This window comes from Coenobita brevimanus, chromosome 46 (assembly GCF_032717465.1).
Source record: "Coenobita brevimanus isolate Jiangsu-jjx chromosome 46, ASM3271746v2, whole genome shotgun sequence".
NCBI classification, from domain to species: Eukaryota; Metazoa; Arthropoda; class Malacostraca; order Decapoda; family Coenobitidae; genus Coenobita; species Coenobita brevimanus.
In genome coordinates, this window is record NC_136999.1 from 12,217,870 (window position 1) to 12,237,020 (window position 19,151).

The window sequence follows — 19,151 nt, forward strand, 5'->3', positions numbered from 1 at the left end:
TTCACTTCAGTGGTGAGCCTTAATCATAACACTGTTCAATTAATGGTAAGACCCAAAATGACCTAACTTTATACTTCACATCTTCCGAGAATTAGATTACCATTTTAGACTAATGAAATACGCTTCGATTACATTATTTCCCTTGTGACTTATAATACAGAAAACTCCCCGACTTTGGTTAAGGTACAGTTATTTACATTTTTGCCTAACAATGAATGGGAAGAGGGGGGGGGAGTGTATGGTATGTTGGTGTGGTGACGCGTTTGGCAGATTACAACTTGATGTTAAAATCTGCGGATCAGACGAAAGGAAGTGGTTGAGTCACGCAGTCACAACTCGCACTCGCCTGATATAACCTCGGATAACGGTCCGATTGCATTCGAGGATGTTAACTTCCGGTTACAGCTTTCATGTTACCAATTATGTCCCGCATGACTCATTTGGGAAAGGACTTTTTTAGAGCTTATCGTATCTCACAAAAATTACACAACGATGGGGAAAGTTTTAGTAGTATCGATAATGATCACATCACTTAATATCAAGTCTTCGTAATGATGTTCGGATGCTATTTGTCAGTTAGTTCAGTGTGGGAATGTACAACGATCGATATTTCGAGGTTAACTCTACATAGAAAATTATGGACTGTTTCTCTTCTTCTGGCACTTTCTCAGCATTTCTATCACTAAAACGGATTGATGCCGAAAGATATCTTTGAATTTACTCAGTTAAGAGGCTATGAAGACTAAACCAATTTAAATGTTCACCAAGGTTGCCATTTGTACGATAATTATCGTACATGTACGTTAAACTGCCTCTGGTACGTGTACGATATCTTTTCTTATTATCGTACATTCTGTACGATAATTCTGTTTTATGGCATAAGAGTTTTAGTTTCAAAAATGATTAAAAAAAGCCTTTACATAGAGTAAATCTTTTCCATAGATAGTATGTTATCTGTAAAATTAGAAGTAATTTTCCTTGGTGCACATAGGATAATTGTATTTATGAGATAGCTAGGTTTGTTGTACTTGTGCTGAACGAGATGTACAGGCACATTTCGAGTCACATTGACGGTTGACTGTTACGGTTTGATATTCGCCAGTCACCGTGAAGTACTGTACAGTATAAAAGAAATATTTATTTTGATAACAAGAATTACCTAAAAGTATCTTGTGAAATCAGTGATTTGTAAATAGTGTAGAGGAATTGTTTATTTTATTTAACAAATTGTGATGAATTTAATTTACTTTTCTAAACTGAATATTGTTATATAAACCTCCCTTAAATGATACCTGCTGTATACAGTATTTACATTAGCCATTACATATATCAAAACTTTTATGACTATCCATTTTTATCTTTTTTATAACATGAGACTAATGCTAATATAAATTTAAAACACCAATGAAGACATGTTGTGTTGTTAAGAACTCCATCATTTATTTTATCATCATATTCCAGTAGAGCCTAGTGTAGTAGCAAAAAATATATATATACGATAATTTTCACAGGCATCTGATATATTTTTACGATAATTTGTGTGGTAAAACGATAATTTTGAAACCAGTACGATAACTCGATCAAAAAAAATCTGGCAACCTTGATGTTCACCAAACTCTGCTACCAGTGTGTTTTATGGATGGGAGGAGTGCGTATGGAGGGGAGGAGGGAGTGTGGTCGGCTGATGTAATACTTAATGCGAATTACATAATACATAGACGTTCACTTCTAACTTATCTCTACGATGCAAAAATCACTCTCATATTATACTTGTAGTACACTTATACTAGATTATAATTATTCACACTTATACTAAATTGTTCTTAATTACTAAATTACAACTACAGTATCTTACATCTTGGTTATACTTATATTACATCTTAACCTAACTTACTGGCACTACACAGGTCCTTCCTCCAGGAAACAGATTTTCACCATCGGAGTCTTTTCAACACTAGCACTAATACACGTTCCAAGGATGCGTGTGCGGACGGGACAGACTTACCGACTTGACTGCGAGTCCCCTTTTAAACACACCTTTGACACTCTCCCCATGATTAGTGGTACCTGTCGGTCCACATAATACAGTGCGTACCCCAGGGGGTCGCTACACGTCGCTAATGAATTTACTACACAAAAAATATATATCCAGTGGAGAAGAGATACCCCATTTAACCCACGCCGTCCCGGGGACGTACTTCCACGTCCTCACGTTTTGTCACAACTAATCCCGGGGACGTACTTCAACGTCCTGCAATTGCAAGGTTCATAATTTCCACAATTTTCAAAATTCGCGGGAGATTTTCGTTTCGGCCGGGTACCCAAGCCTCCCCTACCTGCCGCCAGGCGGGCAGCGTCCTAGACCCCGCGTGACCCGCGCTCGCCCTTGTCTCGGTCACTCACCTGCTAGCAGTGACCCAGGTCAGACATGGCGTGGAAAGGTCTCTCAGACGAGGAAATCGCATCCGTCCTGGAAGCCTTCACTGGAGACAGTGATTCTCCACTCGATAATGATGTGGTGGATTGCGATTACGTCCAGCCAGAGGAAGAAATAAGTAGCAGTGATGAGGAGGTCCCTTTGCCCCGAAAAACGCGGTATGTGACATACCGTAAGGCAAGGGAAGGCCAGCCTGCTCCCCAACCACGTGCACAGCTATCTCTCCATCACGAATCTGATCAGGACGAGGATGAGGACGATGAGGATGACGGAGGCCTAGGACATGATATCGCCGCGTGGTTGGGAAAGGAGAAAATATCACCACGTGGATCAGAAGGTGGGGCGAGACAACACATAAGGTATGGTCTAAGTACTTTGTCTGGGGAAGTGGCAAGTGGTGTGGTGGGATTGCTGGGAGAAAGGGAAAGTGTTGTGGCAGCAGCGCGGGGTGAAAGTGAGAGTGGTGTGGGGGTAGTGCGGGGTGAAGGGGCCAGTGGTGTGAGGGAAGCAGCACGAGCACGTGGTGCTCGTAGGCCTAGGGGAGAGGAGGTTGAGTCACTCCCCAGCACTTCTTTCGCCCCTGAATATTCCCAAACTTCCTCCCCACAGCCCCAGGATGTGGGGAAAGGAAAGAAAGGGAAGGGAAAGGGTAAAGGACAAGGGAGAGGGAAGAGAAGTGCGAGTGATGAGAGGCGCCGCTCTCCACCTCCCCAAGCTCCCCCACCACCCTCACCTCCCCACCCTGACGAAGGGGACGATGGTGACGTGGCTGGAGACGGTAGTGTCACATGGAACTGGGAGGATGGGAGTAATTTTACTCCCATCATTCACCCTTTCACTGAGGAGTGGCGGTCAGGTTGCATGGCTCCAGGTGTAAATGCTGGTTCCTCACGGTTAGATTTTTTCAACCTGTTCTTTGGTGAGGCGTTTGTTGGGCGCATAGTAGAACAAACAAATATTTTTTCACAATCCCAGCGCCGTGAAAGTGAACGTTTAGGAACCACAAGCAAGCATGCAGAACAGTATGACTATCCCGTGAGTATTTCAGAGATGTTCCTATTTTTGGCCCTGGTAATCTTGATGGGTGTGGTGAGGAAAAACCAAATTCCTGCCTACTGGACAACTGACCCAACCATCCTCACACCTTTCTTTGGAAAGGTGATGGGTCGTAACAGATTTCAGTTTATTCTCGGCCGCCTCCACTTTTTTGATGCAGATGATCCAGCCAATGCAAATAACACCGATAAAATGAGGAGAATTAGGCTGGTATTTGATCATTTACGGGAAATGTTCCGCTCCTCATTTTATCCCTACAGAGACCTCGTCATAGATGAGAGTCTTGTGTTGTGGAGAGGCAATATTTCCTTTAGGCAGTACATACCCAGCAAGAGACACCGTTTCGGGTTCAAGATCTTTGTTATGTGTGACTGTAAGACTGGTTATGTGCAAGACATAGTCTTGTACACGGGCGCACAGACAGATATAATAGAAGATCGGAGTATAGGACTCTTTGGGGCCGTGGTGAAGACAATGATAGAAGAGTACCTTCATCGTGGTCATGTGTTGTACCTGGACAACTGGTACACTAGCCCTCTTCTCGCTAGGTTCCTCCACCAACACGACACCGGAGTCTGTGGTACAGTCAAGAGAAATCGTCGCCATATGGTCAAGATAGGGAGGAAACTTGACAAGAATGAGGTGGTTTTCTTCCAGGCCAATAACATCCTTGCAACCCTGTGGAACCACAACAGGGAAGTTTGCCTCCTATCAACTGTTCACAGCCCCCTGATGCACCGCACAGACTCCGTGGATCACCGTAGCGAGAGGAGGGGCAACGTATGAAAACCAGAGTCTGTACTTGCCTATAATCTGAACATGAGGCAAGTTGATCAGTCAGACTCGATGATTTCAAGTGTTGACTGTGCCAGGACCACGATGAAGTGGTACAAGAAACCCTTTTTCCACTTACTCGACATCACGGTCCTGAACGCCCACTACCTGAACGCAATGACCACCGGAGTATCCGAGACCTTTGAGGGGTTTGTGAGGGAGCTGGCACGTGAAATAATCGCCAAGCATGCCCAGGACAGACCCACACACCGCACCCGCGCCCCCCATGCTGCTCAGACTCCCCTACGTCTTGCAGGCCGCCACTACCCCAGCGCAATCCCTTCCGAACCAAACCGCCATAAACCCCAGCGTCGCTGCCATGTATGTAGGCACTCGACAGTCAGACCATCAACGCAGAGAAAAGACACAAGATACGAGTGTGTCGAGTGCAATGTTGCGTTGTGCCTTCAGCCTTGTTTCAAGGAATATCATAATTTCCTACACTACTGAAACTGTGTGGGAAGGCGAAATGACGCTCATGATAATGGTAAGGCCAGTCAGTTGGTGCTAAGTCAAATATAAAATTGAAACGGGTGTTATTTTTTCAGAAAAGTAATGTATAAGATGAGAATTAGTGTAAGTGGAAAGAATTGTTATCAAAACTACACCCACTGTGTAAATCTGGTCAGTAAATATGTGATAGCAAGGAAATAAAGTGGAAACGGGTGTAATGTTAGCATGAATAAAACGTATAAGTTGAACATTACTGTTAGTTGTCATAATTGATGTCACGAGTACACCCATATTCTGGTCAGTATGTGATAGGAATTATATACAGTGGAAGATGTTGTAATGTTAGTAGTAAGGTATTTTATAAGTTGATTACTAGTGTAAGATGAAACAAATGATATCGCGATAACACTCCCTGTGTAAGTACGCGCAAATATGATGCTAAGTTCCATCGTACGTTCAGAAATGATGTGATATCAATCATATCAAGTGTTTACATGTGCAGTGTTAGCGTAGAATTATTATATAAGTACAAAAATAGGTTGTAAGTTGAATTAGTTGTCATAGCGACTTCACCGTGTGTGTTATTATGCGCTATTATTATGCTATATATTTACGTAAGGCCTGAAATAATCTCAAAACAGTTCTATAAAGTTGAAAAGTGTATAATAATATTAGAAAAGTATTATGTAAGTAGAAAAAGCACAATACGAGTTGAAACAAGTCACAGCAAGTTCACTCACTACGTAAATAAGCGCTAACATTACGCTAAATGTTATCAAAAGGCCTGTGAATACGTAAAAACAGTTCAATAAAATGTAAAATGGTATAATGTTATTGTAGAAGTATTATGTAAGTAAAAAAAATTATATGTATCATGATTTTAGAATGTTAGCGATTCATCGTGACCAAGTTGGCTGATTTTGCTCGTTTCGCACGATGGTACAATGCTTATTTCTGCTCTATTTTTGTATAAAATCCAATATACTCTTTTATCACATGTTTTTATGTTTGTAATAAATACATTTCTACTTACTTTCATTGGTTTCCCAAACTTATAATACCATAGAAAACGTTTGAGGCTCACACCGCCTAGGGAGAACACGGGGCCAGGTGGGACCAAGGCATACCTGGTTAAGCTAATTAGGGACCCCGGGGACCACTTTCTTTGCCACCGGCCATTGTTTCTGACCAAAAGCGAAAAAAAAAAAGGGTCGAAAAATGGCCGGGATTGGGGGGTACCAGTGGTCGAAAAGTGGCCGGGACGGGGCGGGTTAAGCTCCTGCCTGAGTAATGGCATAGTCACCCAGCTGGGTGGACTCGTACTCTCTTTGCCAAGATCGTCCCAGGGGTGCTTCCCATTCACACTCACTGTCGCTCAGTCTCACTCACACTTCTTCCATGCGATACTCTCATTTCCAGCCTTTCATCTAGTGACTGACGAGCACTTGACAAGTCCTGATGTCGCGACCACACTCTAGGCCATGTCAACTGTAATGTGAGGGGTAGACGCGCCCTGTCCCCTCAAAGTAGAGCTCTCGTAGTATCCCCACTGAACTGGGTAAAGCCCATCTCAGCCTCTTTCTCTCTCCCTGAAACTATAGTTCTTCGCAGTCAATTGTCAGCCAGTCCGACCTGCACACACTTTCTTATCCACTCCATGAACCGTTACACTCTTTAGCCCTCACAGATTTATCAACATTCCTCAATGAGTCAGTGAGGAAGCCATCTTTCACGGGGCAGTAATTGTTCATCTACCGGGTCAGGCATAAAGGCACTTTCTAGGGGTTCCAACAGCCACTCTTCACTACCGTGATAAGGTTTCACCTGCCCGGCAGCTCTCTCTATTCATTTTCCAGTAAAGACATTCTCCACTATATATACACTGCCGTCCAACAACATTTCCACCACACAATAGGGACCATCCCACTTCACATTAAATTTCTGACATGTACCTGGCACCACTGTTTCCTTTTTTACCCACACCAAGCTCCTCACAATGACAGTTTGATTCTTCCATCTATTTGATACGTCTCGGTACCGGCGTGCCATCTTCTGGTGGGTTTCCCTGAAGCGAGTGTATTCAGTGGCCAACTCGTCTTCTTCACAGTCGATCGAGGGAAGCCGTGCATTCACCAGTCTGGAAGGATGGCAGGAGAAGAACGCAAAGTATGGCTGCTGTCCCACTGAGGTGTGAATAGTCTGATTCATGACAATCTGACATGGTTGGAGCAGTTGGGGCCAACGAAGGGGCTGTCCTTGACATGAGGTAGATAGGACCGAATTTAGGGTATGGTGCATCCTCTCTGTGATACCGTTGCCTTGGGCATGGTAAGGGGTTGTGTAGTATAAGATGATTTGCTGTTGCTGGCAGAATTTCTGGAAGTCTCTACTGGTGAATTTGCCTACGTTATCCAGGACAATACTGTGAGATGATCCGTAATCTGCCACTTATTGCTAAAGTTTGTCTGTTATGTGTGTAGAGTGTTTGATCATTAGGGGGAAGAACCTAACAAAGCAACTGTAATGGTCTATTACTGTAAGGACATAATGGTAACCCGTGATTCCAGCAACCATATCAGTAAGATCTATTCCAATCCTCTCCAATGGCTTATTCACTGGAGGCAGTTCTTTCCACTGCTGCTGCAATCCAGTGTCCCCTTTGAATCTTTGACAAGTGATGCATTTTTTAACAAGTTTATGTATATCAGCCTTGAGATTCTGCCAATAGTATACCTCCTCTGCCTTCTTGACAGTTTTCTTTTGCCCAGGATGACTTGACAATTCATGTGCGTGTTGGAGAGCTTGTTTGACCCGTTAATTGCGCATGGCGTTTTCTTTTTTAGGTGTCCGTGGTGTGCAGACATAGTGGTAAAAATGAAATTTCCCAAAGGCCAAATTTTGTCTTAGGATTTGAGAGAACACATGCCAAAGTATATAGTAACGAAATATTAGCTCAATATTTACCTTGGTATAGCCATGGATGAACATCAAAGTGTCTGATTCCCTACTGGAATGTATGGTTTTCGTGTTCTTTTTCGGTTTATTTTTCGATTTCGGTTTTGCAGGTTCAAACATGCTTGCATGGGTCGGCCTTGGTCACTGTGGCACTATATTCGAAATTCACCTGCGCAGCCAGGGCTGTATTGAGCAGGTGCACTCGGAACAGCCCAGGCTGTATAGAGCAGTTAATGGGTTAACTAACGCATGAGGGACTATGAGACTGTAATGCAGACTTCCATCTGCCTTCTCACTCACAAAATATAGAACTTCATCTAAGAAAGCAAACTGATCTAAAGTAGCCTTGGGCAGTCGTTTGGTCGGAACTGCTCCACCCTCAAGACATTGCACTAGTTCTTCCCACACGGGTTCATTTCCTTGGCAGGCCTTCATTTGTACTTGATCTAACCCAAGCCAGGTGGCTTCAGGTGGACGGACTACTACTCAAACTGGGCATGACAGCTGGTCCGCTACAAAGTTTTTGTTACCTTTGAGGTACTGGATGTTATATATATACTCTCGCATTTCTAATATCCACTGGTTCATTCGAGGCGATTTTGTCTTTCGTTTGAATATACTAGTGAGAGGTTGGTGGTCAGTTATTACAGTGAAACAGGCACCCCACAGATAATGATGGAAATTACGACACGCAAGAACTACAGCTAGAGCCTCTTTATCTGTCGCTGAATATCCAGCCTCACAGGGGTTCAACTTTTTAGAGAAATACCCAACTGGTTTGTTAGTCCCGTCTGATTGAATCTGACTCAGGACTCCGCCAACGTGGGTGTTACTGGCGTCGGTTGTGAGAATGAATGGTTGTTTTATCTGAGCTTTAAGCAAGACAGGGGTATTGATGAGACAAGACTTTAGATGTTCAAAGGCTTTCTGACCTTCGTCCATCCAGATAAACGTTACCGTTACCCGAGATTTAGTTAGGTTGGTGAGAGGCACAGCAATTCTAGCAAAGGAGGGGATATGCTTTCTGTAGAAATCACACATGCCTAGGAAATGACGTACTTCTTTCACTGTAGTGGGTGCTTTCATCTTTGTGATCACCTCTACGTTAACGAGTTAGGTTTTCTTCTGTCTGCTGAGCTTTGTGACCCAGAAAGGTAACCTCTTTAAGACCAAATGTACACTTACCAAAATTCAATTTTATGTCATTTTCAGTGAGTAGTTGGAAAAGTTGCCTCAGGGGATCTAGTAAAGTAGGAAAGTCATGAACCCAAAGAATCAAGTCATCCAAGTAATGTCTGACCCAACCTTTCTGTAAGAGTGGTGTCAATACTGAAGCCATCCGCCTGAAAAAGATCACAGGGGAGCAGTTAAGTCCAAATGGGAGCCGTCTGAATGTATACAAAGTAACTCCATCGCTGAAAGTAGTAAGGTTGCGGCTTTCTTCATCTAGCATGATTTGAAAGTAAGCTTCTCGTATGTCGAGGTGACAATATTGATGACCGGCTGCTTGTTCCACTAATTCTTCCAACTGAGGAAGAGGATAAATGTCAGTGGCGAGATGTTTGTTGACATGTCGGTAGTCTAAGTACATCCGTTTATTCCCATCGGGTTTATTCACTAGTACTATAGGTGACAACCATGCCACTGTTGATCATTCTATGATCTCCCGATCTTCCATGTCTTGGAGCCTGTCCAAAATAATCTGCTTGGCCTGTTCGGGGTAACAGTACATTGGTCCACAACTGGGATGGGGATCAGCCACATTAATATGCACGGGAGGGCCACTGATAGTCCCTAACTCCTTCTCGTCAAGGATAAAAAAGGGGTCATGACTGAGTATTTACTGTGACAGGTCTTTTCATTGAGCCTTGGTGAGATGTTGCAACTTTTGCCTGTCGATGAGTTCTTTTAACTTCAATTCACACGTCCTGCTCTCTCTCGCTTGGTCATTTTGTGGCAGCAAGTCGTTATGGATTTGGGTGGTAGTGTTAATTTTGCAGGGAGGGTTGTCGATTTTCTCATAAGACCCAACACTCGTGCCCTTCTTATATGTCTTTTCCTGCTTAGTGGCATTAGTGAGCAGTAAGTAGGTGGTGTTTTCTGAACTTACTTGGACTAGATAGGGGGTGACTGTTATAATTGAAGTTGGCTTGCTGGTGAACAATCAAAATAAGGTCCTTGGGCTTCTCTTACATGGACGGACACAAATTTGGACTGATAGGGACTAAGCTTTTCCATCATAAGGAGATTGATTTGAGTGAAAAGTTGTGATAGATTCGTGACCACTACTGGGTTCACCTTTACTTTTTCGACTTTGTTCTTCTGGTGAGGAATGTGATTCACCACATAAGAGGTGCCTCACCATTCCATGACTCTCCTTTTGCCGTACCAGATAAGGGGGGCTTGACTCAGTACGTCGCACCCAAGGAGTAGGTCAGCGTTGATGTACAAATTAGGTACTACCGGGAACCATTGTTTGTGAGTTTTTACATCACTGACCCCAATTTCAGTCCACAGCATTCCTAAAATTCTCAAAGGTGTACCTGTGACTCCTTGTAGTCGAGGAGGGTTTCGCCATGAATTTATTTCTCCTCCTATTCGCTTCGCAGTCGATTCCTTTATTAGCATGTAACTGCTGCCTGTATCAACTAGTGCCTCTATCACCTTCCCATTGGCAATGATACTAATAGTGGGAGAGGTATGACCACTAGCTAGTCATGTCCTTGGATCAGGGTCTTGGGAGATGTTCATGTTAGAGTTAGCCTGGGTTAAAGCTTCTTGCTTACATCTGGAGCATCCGGGGCTTCCCCGATGACATCTGGGTCTGCAAAAGTCAAAACAGTGACCAGGTGGGGGTTTCCACCAGCACTCTTGTAGAGTGTGGGACGTTGCTTGGCAGGAACTACAATATTTTCGACGGAGGGTCCCCTGATCGCTCGTTTGTCTTTAACTCACACGTTCTAAGTTTGTTTTTACTTGCCGCACTTAGGCTCTCAGTTCTTCCATTTCATTCTTAGCATCCACCATATTCTGACTATTGACCGGGTTTTCAGGAACAAAGAGGATAGAATGTATGCCAGTCTTCTCCCTGTTATTATCATCCTTTACTGGTACCGCATTGATTTGAGGGGACTGCCTCTCTTCTAGTAACTGTTGTTCATGTTCAATACGGTCCAGGAATTTGCGCAATGGGTACTCGTCATCTAGAAATCCCTCCTACTTCTCGCATGAAGCAGAAGGTAAGCCATACCACAGCTTCTTCTTTATCCATTTATCTCGTTTAGGAAATGCCTCATTAGGGAGCTTTGACTCGATTATGCGTATTGACAAATGAACCTATTGGTGAAAGCGTGGGGTGATTCTCCCCAATCATAGTTCATCGCCTCCAACTCCTGCCACGCATGATCGATGCTAGCTTCTATTCCAAACTCTGTTCTAAGATGTTTAAGTGTTAGCCAGGAGTCTACTCGATGGTTTCTTTGATAGTTGTGTATAAGTATGGCTAACTCTGAACCGACCCTACTCTTAGCGATTTGCATGTGGGTGGAATCGTTTGGGTCACATTGTTCCACGAGTTCGAAGAACATTTCTAATCTGGTCATTGCATTGAGTCCTTGCAACTGGTGAAGTTCCAGGATTGGAATGTCCCGCGGCTTAGTGTGAACCTTCTCCTTCAATCTCGTGAACGACTGAGGAGTTGGAAGTGATGGTTGAAAAGGGTTGGCAGGGGGTAGTGGGGGCTCCATCTCTTCTAGCTCTCTCGCTGTTCTATCCCTCACTGACCACTCATCCTCCCTTTCCTCGGACTTAGGTCTACAGCTGGCAATACCATGTATACTCATAACAAAAAGAGGAAGGGGGATCCACCTTCGACGGTGGGGGGGGGGTTAATCAGCACTCTCTACAACCTCGTTACACGAGAGAATCTTTCGTCACTTATGGCTTAAGCCAATTACTTTCAGTCTCCGCGTCGTGCTAGAGATGCTTTTAGCATATTACCTGGGAATGTTAACCATATAAGATAAGGCGGGCCTTTAGTGCACTTTAGTTACGGTGAATATTTATTATTCCACCGTTGCCACCAGTGTAATGGAAAGAATTTTTATATGTATCACCAGTGTATTGTCCTTGTATTTTCAATGAATATCTCACTGCTGACCCCAGTATATAGAATATAGAATTTTAATTATATCTCACCGTTATGACACCAGAGTAATATTACAATGATTCTGAACCCACATAAACTATGATGTCACTACAAAATCTCTTACAAAAATTTCTTATATCACCGCTTAGCGTTGGAGTGTAAATCACCAGGATGCACACTGAATTTAAAGTTGAGATTATAATTGTCAGTTAGTAATGGGAATTTAGTAACCGGTGAGGTTTCTGTGCCTGTTCTAGTTGTCCTTGTTCAATTCAAGGTTGTATTAGAATTTATGGAAGATGGGAGGTGTGGTAGCATATTTTTTAAGGCTAGCCGTCACTGTATTGACCTTGAGCATAATACTTTTAACTTAACAATGTGGCTGCCATTAAATTGCCAAACCTGTTTTTAGTGTAAACCCAAAAACCAACTGCGGTGTTTTAATCCCCTTACTCCGAAATAGATACCAATGAATACCCGACTTTTGTCCAAATTGTAGGATCAGATTTCTTACTGAAGGGGTCAGCATGAATTTAGGTAGGCTTAGGTTCTCGAGTTGTTGTTTCCCTTTAGTGCGCCTTGCAGGCCGCCCCGCACCATCAAAGAAGGGTAGTTGTAATCTCGAATCTATGTGTTCTGCATTGATTTTAATCATACCCAGAATTAGATGAATGCTTAAATTCACAGACTTACTTCCCAAGTTAACACTGTTCTAACAACACTTGAAACAAAGACCATACAAGTTATGTCTGGACGTCGTTCTCCTTGGTCACTGATGGACTCGAGGAGGGACGATACAAAAACGATATAAAGACCACTTTCTTAATAATAACCTACATCCTACATCCCTCTCCAACAATAACATTTTCACTTCAGTGGTGAGACTTAATCATAACACTGTTCAATTAATGGTAAGACCCAAAATGACCTAACTTTATACTTCACATCTTCCGAGAATTAGATTACCATTTTAGACTAATGAAATACGCTTCGATTACATTATTTCCCTTGTGACTTATAATACAGAAAACTCCCCGACTTTGGTTAAGGTACAGTTATTTACATTTTTGCCTAACAATGAATGGGAAGAGGGGGGGGGGAGTGTATGGTATGTTGGTGTGGTGACGCGTTTGGCAGATTACAACTTGATGTTAAAATCTGCGGAGCAGACGAAAGGAGGTGGTTGAGTCACGCAGTCACAACTCGCACTCGCCTGATATAACCTCGGATAACGGTCCGATTGCATTCGAGGATGTTAACTTCCGGTTACAGCTTTCATGTTACCAATTATGTCCCGCATGACTCATTTGGGAAAGGACTTTTTTAGAGCTTATCGTATCTCACAAAAATTACACAACGATGGGGAAAGTTTTAGTAGTATCGATAATGATCACATCACTTAATATCAAGTCTTCGTAATGATGTTCGGATGCTATTTGTCAGTTAGTTCAGTGTGGGAATGTACAACGATCGATATTTCGAGGTTAACTCTACATAGAAAATTATGGACTGTTTCTCTTCTTCTGGCACTTTCTCAGCATTTCTATCACTAAAACGGATTGATGCCGAAAGATATCTTTGAATTTACTCAGTTAAGAGGCTATGAAGACTAAACCAATTTAAATGTTCACCAGGGTTGCCATTTGTACGATAATTATCGTACATGTACGTTAAACTGCCTCTGGTACGTGTACGATATCTTTTCTTATTATCGTACATTCTGTACGATAATTCTGTTTTATGGCATAAGAGTTTTAGTTTCAAAAATGATTAAAAAAAGCCTTTACATAGAGTAAATCTTTTCCATAGATAGTATGTTATCTGTATAATTAGAAGTAATTTTCCTTGGTGCACGTAGGTTAATTGTATTTATGAGATAGCTAGGTTTGCTGTACTTGTGCTGAACGAGATGTACAGGCACATTTCGAGTCACATTGACGGTTGACTGTTACGGTTTGATATTCGCCATTCACCGTGATGTACTGTACAGTATAAAAGAAATATTTATTTTGATAACAAGAATTACCTAAAAGTATCTTGTGTAATCAGTGATTGGTAAATAGTGTAGAGGAATTGTTTATTTTATTTAACAAATTGTGATGAATTTAATTTACTTTTCTAAACTGAATATTGTTATATAAACCTCCCTTAAATGATACCTGCTGTATACAGTATTTACATTAGCCATTACATATATCAAAACTTTTATGACTATCCATTTTTATCTTTTTTATAACATGAGACTAATGCTAATATAAATTTAAAACACCAATGAAGACATGTTGTGTTGTTAAGAACTCCATCATTTATTTTATCATCATATTCCAGTAGAGCGTAGTGTAGTAGCAAAAAATATATATATACGATAATTTTCACAGGCATCTGATATATTTTTACGATAATTTGTGTGGTAAAACGATAATTTTGAAACCAGTACGATAACTCGATCAAAAAAATCTGGCAACCCTGATGTTCACCAAACTCCGCTACCAGTGTGTTTTATGGATGGGAGGAGTGCGTATGGAGGGGAGGAGGGAGTGTGGTCCGCTGATGTAATACTTAATTCGAATTACATAATACATAGATGTTCACTTCTAACTTAACTCTACGATGCTAAAATCACTCTCATATTATACTTGTAGTACACTTATACTAGATTATAATTATTCACACTTATACTAAATTGTTCTTAATTACTAAATTACAACTACAGTATCTTACATCTTGGTTATACTTATATTACATCTTAACCTAACTTACTGGCACTACACAGGTCCTTCCTTCAGGAAACAGATTTTCACCATCGGAGTCTTTTCAACACAAGCACTAATACACGTTCCAAGGATGCGTGTGCGGACGGGACAGACTTACCGACTTGACTGCGAGTCCCCTTTTAAACACACCTTTGACACTCTCCCCATGATTAGTGGTACCTGTCGGTCCACATAATACAGTGCGTACCCCAGGGGGTCGCTACACGTCGCTAATGAATTTACTACACAAAAAATATATATCCAGTGGAGAAGAGATACCCCATTTAAGCTCCTGCCTGAGTAATGGCATAGTCACCCAGCTGGGTGGACTCGTACTCTCTTTGCCAAGATCGTCCCAGGGGTGCTTCCCATTCACACTCACTGTCACTCAGTCTCACTCACACTTCTTCCATGCGATACTTTCATTTCTACCCTTTCCTTTAGTGACTGACGAGCACTTGACAAGTCCTGATGTCGCGACCACACTCTAGGCCATGTCAACTGTAATGTGACGGGTAGACGCGCCCTGTCCCCTCAAAGTAGAGCTCTCGTAGTATCCCCACTAAACTGGGCTAAGCCCATCTCAGCCTCTTTCTGTTTCCCTGAAACTATAGTTCTTCGCAGTCAATTGTCAGCCAGTCCGACCTGCACACACTTTCTTATCCACTCCATGAACCGTTACACTCTTTAGCCCTCACAGATTTATCAACATTCCTCAATGAGTCGGTGAGGAAGCCATCTTTCACGGGGCAGTAATTGTTCATCTACCGGGTCAGGCATAAAGGCACTTTCTAGGGGATCCAACAGCCACTCTTCACTACCGTGATTAGGTTTCACCTGCCCGGCAGCTCTATTCATTTTCCGGTAAAGACATTCTCCACTATATATACACTGCCGTCCAGCAACATTTCCACCACACAATAGGGACCATCCCACTTCACATTTAATTTCTGACATGTACCTGGCACCACTGTTTCCTTTTTTACCCACACCAAGCTCCTCACAATGACAGTTTGATTCTTCCTTCTATTTGATACGTCTCAGTACCGGCGTGCCATCTTCTGGTGGGTTTCCCTGAAGCGAGTGTGTTCAGTGGCCAACTCGTCTTCTTCACAGTCGATCGAGGGAAGCCGTGCATTCACCAGTCTGGAAGGATGGCAGGAGAAGAACGCAAAGTATGGCTGCTGTCCCACTGAGGTGTGAATAGTCTGATTCATGACAATCTGACATGGTTGGAGCAGTTGGGGCCAACGAAGGGGGTGTCCTTGACATGAGGTAGATAGGACCGAATTTAGGGTATGGTGCATCCTCTCTGTGATACCGTTGCCTTGGGCATGGTAAGGGGTTGTGTAGTATAAGATGATTTGCTGTTGCTGGCAGAATTTCTGGAAGTCTCTACTGGTGCATTTGCCTACGTTATCCAGGACAATACTGTGAGGTGATCCGTAATCTGCCACTTATTGCCAAGGTTTGTCTGTTATGTGTGTAGAGTGTTTGATCATTAGGGGGAAGAACCTAACAAAGCAACTGTAATGGTCTATTACTGTAAGGACATAAAGGTAACCCGTGATTCCAGCAACCATATCAGTAAGATCTATTCCAATCCTCTCCAATGGCTTATTCACTGGAGGCAGTTCTTTCCACTGCTGCTGCAATCCAGTGTCCCCTTTGAATCTTTGACAAGTAATGCATTTTTTAACATGTTTATGTATATCAGCCTTGAGATTCTGCCAATAGTATACCTCTTCTGCCTTCTTGACAGTTTTCTTTTGCCCAGGATGACCAGACAATTCATGTGCTTGTTGGAGCGCTTGTTTGACCCGTTAATTACGCATGGCGTTTTTTTTTTTTAGGTGTCCGTGGTGCGCAGACATAGGGGTAAAAATGAAATTTCCCAAAACCCAAATTTTGTCTTAGGAGTTGAGAGAACACATGCCAAAGTATATAGTAACGAAATATTAGCTCAATATTTACCTTGGTAAACCCATTGATGAACATCAAAGTGTCTGATTCCCTAACGGAATGTATGGTTTTCGTGTTCTTTTTCGGTTTCTTTTTCGATTTCGGTTTTGAAGGTTCAAACATGCTTGCATGGGACGGCCTTGGTCACTGTGGCACTATATTCGAAATTCACCTGCGCAGCCAGGGCTGTATTGAGCAGGTGCACTCGGAACAGCCAAGGCTGTATAGAGCAGTTAACGGGTTAACTAACGCATGAGGGACTATGAAACTGTAAGGCAGACTTCCATCTGCCTTCTCTCTCACAAAATATAGAACTTCATCTAAGAAAGCAAACTGATCTAGAGTAGCCTTGGGCAGTCGTTTGGTCGGAACTGCTCCACCCTCAAGACATTGCACTAGTTCTTCCCACACGGGTTCATTTCCTTGGCAGGCCTTCATTTGTACTTGATCTAACCCAAGCCAGGTGGCTTCAGGTGGACGGACTACTACTCGAACTGGGCATGACAGCTGGTCCGCTACAAAGTTTTTGTTACCTTTGAGGTACTGGATGTTATATATATATACTCTCGCATTTCTAGTATCCACTGGTTCATTCGAGGCGATTTTGTCTTTCGTTTGAATATGCTAGTGAGAGGTTGGTGGTCAGTTATTACAGTGAAACAGGCACCCCACAGATAATGATGGAAATTACGACACGCAAGAACTACAGCTAGAGCCTCTTTATCTGTCGCTGAATATCCAGCCTCACAGGGGTTCAACTTTTTAGAGAAATACCCAACTGGTTTGTTAGTCCCGTCTGATTGAATCTGACTCAGGACTCCGCCAACGTGGATGTTACTGGTGTCGGTTGTGAGAATGAATGGTTGTTTTATCTGAGCTTTATGCAAGACAGGGGTATTGATGAGACAAGACTTTAGATGTTCAAAGGCTTTCTGACCTTCGTCCATCCAGATAAACGTTACCGTTACCCGAGATTTAGTTAGGTTGGTGAGAGGCACAGCAATTCTAGCAAAGGAGGGGATATGCTTTCTGTAGAAATCACACATGCCTAGGAAATGACGTACTTCTTTCACTGTAGTGGGTGCTTTCATCTTTGTGATCACCTCTACGTTCTACGAGTTGGGTTTTCTTCTGTCTGCTGAGATTTTGTGACCCAGAAAGGTAACCTCTTTAAGACCAAATGTACACTTACTAAAATTCAATTTTATGTCATTTTCAGTGAGTAGTTGGAAAAGTTGCCTCGGGGGATCTAGTAAAGTAGGAAAGTCATGAACCCAAAGAATCAAGTCATCCAAGTAATGTCTGACCCAACCTTTCTGTAAGAGTGGTGTCAGTACTGAAGCCATCTGCCTGAAAAAGATCACAGGGGAGCAGTTAAGTCCAAATGGGAGCCGTCTGAATGTATACGAAGTAACTCCATCGCTGAAAGTAGTAAGGTTGCGGCTCTCTTCATCTAGCATGATTTGAAAGTAAGCTTCTCGTATGTCGAGGGTGACAATATTGATGACCGGCTGCTTGTTCCACTAATTCTTCCAACTGAGGAAGAGGATAAATGTCAGTGGCGAGATGTTTGTTGACATGTCGGTAGTCTAAGTACATCCGTTTATTCCCATTGGGTTTATTCACTAGTACTATAGGTGACAACCAGGCCACTGTTGATCATTCTATGATCTCCTGATCTTCCATGTCTTGGAGCCTGTTCAAAATAATCTGCTTGGCCTGTTCGGGGTAACAGTACATTGGTCCACAACTGGGCTGGGGATCAGCCACATTAATATGCACGGGAGGGCCACTGATAGTCCCTAACTTCTTCTCGTCAAGGATAAAAAAGGGGTCATGACTGAGTATTTACTGTGACAGGTCTTTTCATTGAGCCTTGGTGAGATGTTGCAACTTTTGCCTGTCGATGAGTTCTTTTAACTTCAATTCACACGTCCTGCTCTCTCTCGCTTGGTCATTTTGTGGCAGCAAGTCGTTATGGATTTGGGTGGTAGTGTTAATTTTGCAGGGAGGGTTGTCGATTTTCTCATAAGACCCAACACTCGTACCCTTCTTATATGTCTTTTCCTGCTTAGTGGCATTAGTGAGCAGTAGGTAGATGGTGTTTTCTGAACTTACTTGGACTAGATAGGGGGTGACTGTTATGACTGAAGTTGGCTTGCTGGTGATCAATCAAATAAGGTCCTTGGGCTTCTCTTACATGGACGGACACAAATTTGGACTGATAGGGACTGTTTTTCCATCGTAAGGAGATTGATTTGAGTGAAAAGTTGTGATAGATTCGTGACCACCACTGGGTTCACCTTTACTTTTTCGACTTTGTTCTTCTGGTGAGGAATGTGATTCACCACATAAGAGGTGCCTCACCATTCCATGACTCTCCTTTCGCAGTACCAAATAAGGGCGGCTTGACTCAGTACGTCACACCCAAGGAGTAGGTCAGCGTTGATGTACGAATTAGGTATTACCGGGAACCATTGTTTGCGAGTTTTTACATCACTGACCCCAATTTCAGTCCACAGCATTCCTAAAATTCTCAAAGGTGTACCAGTGA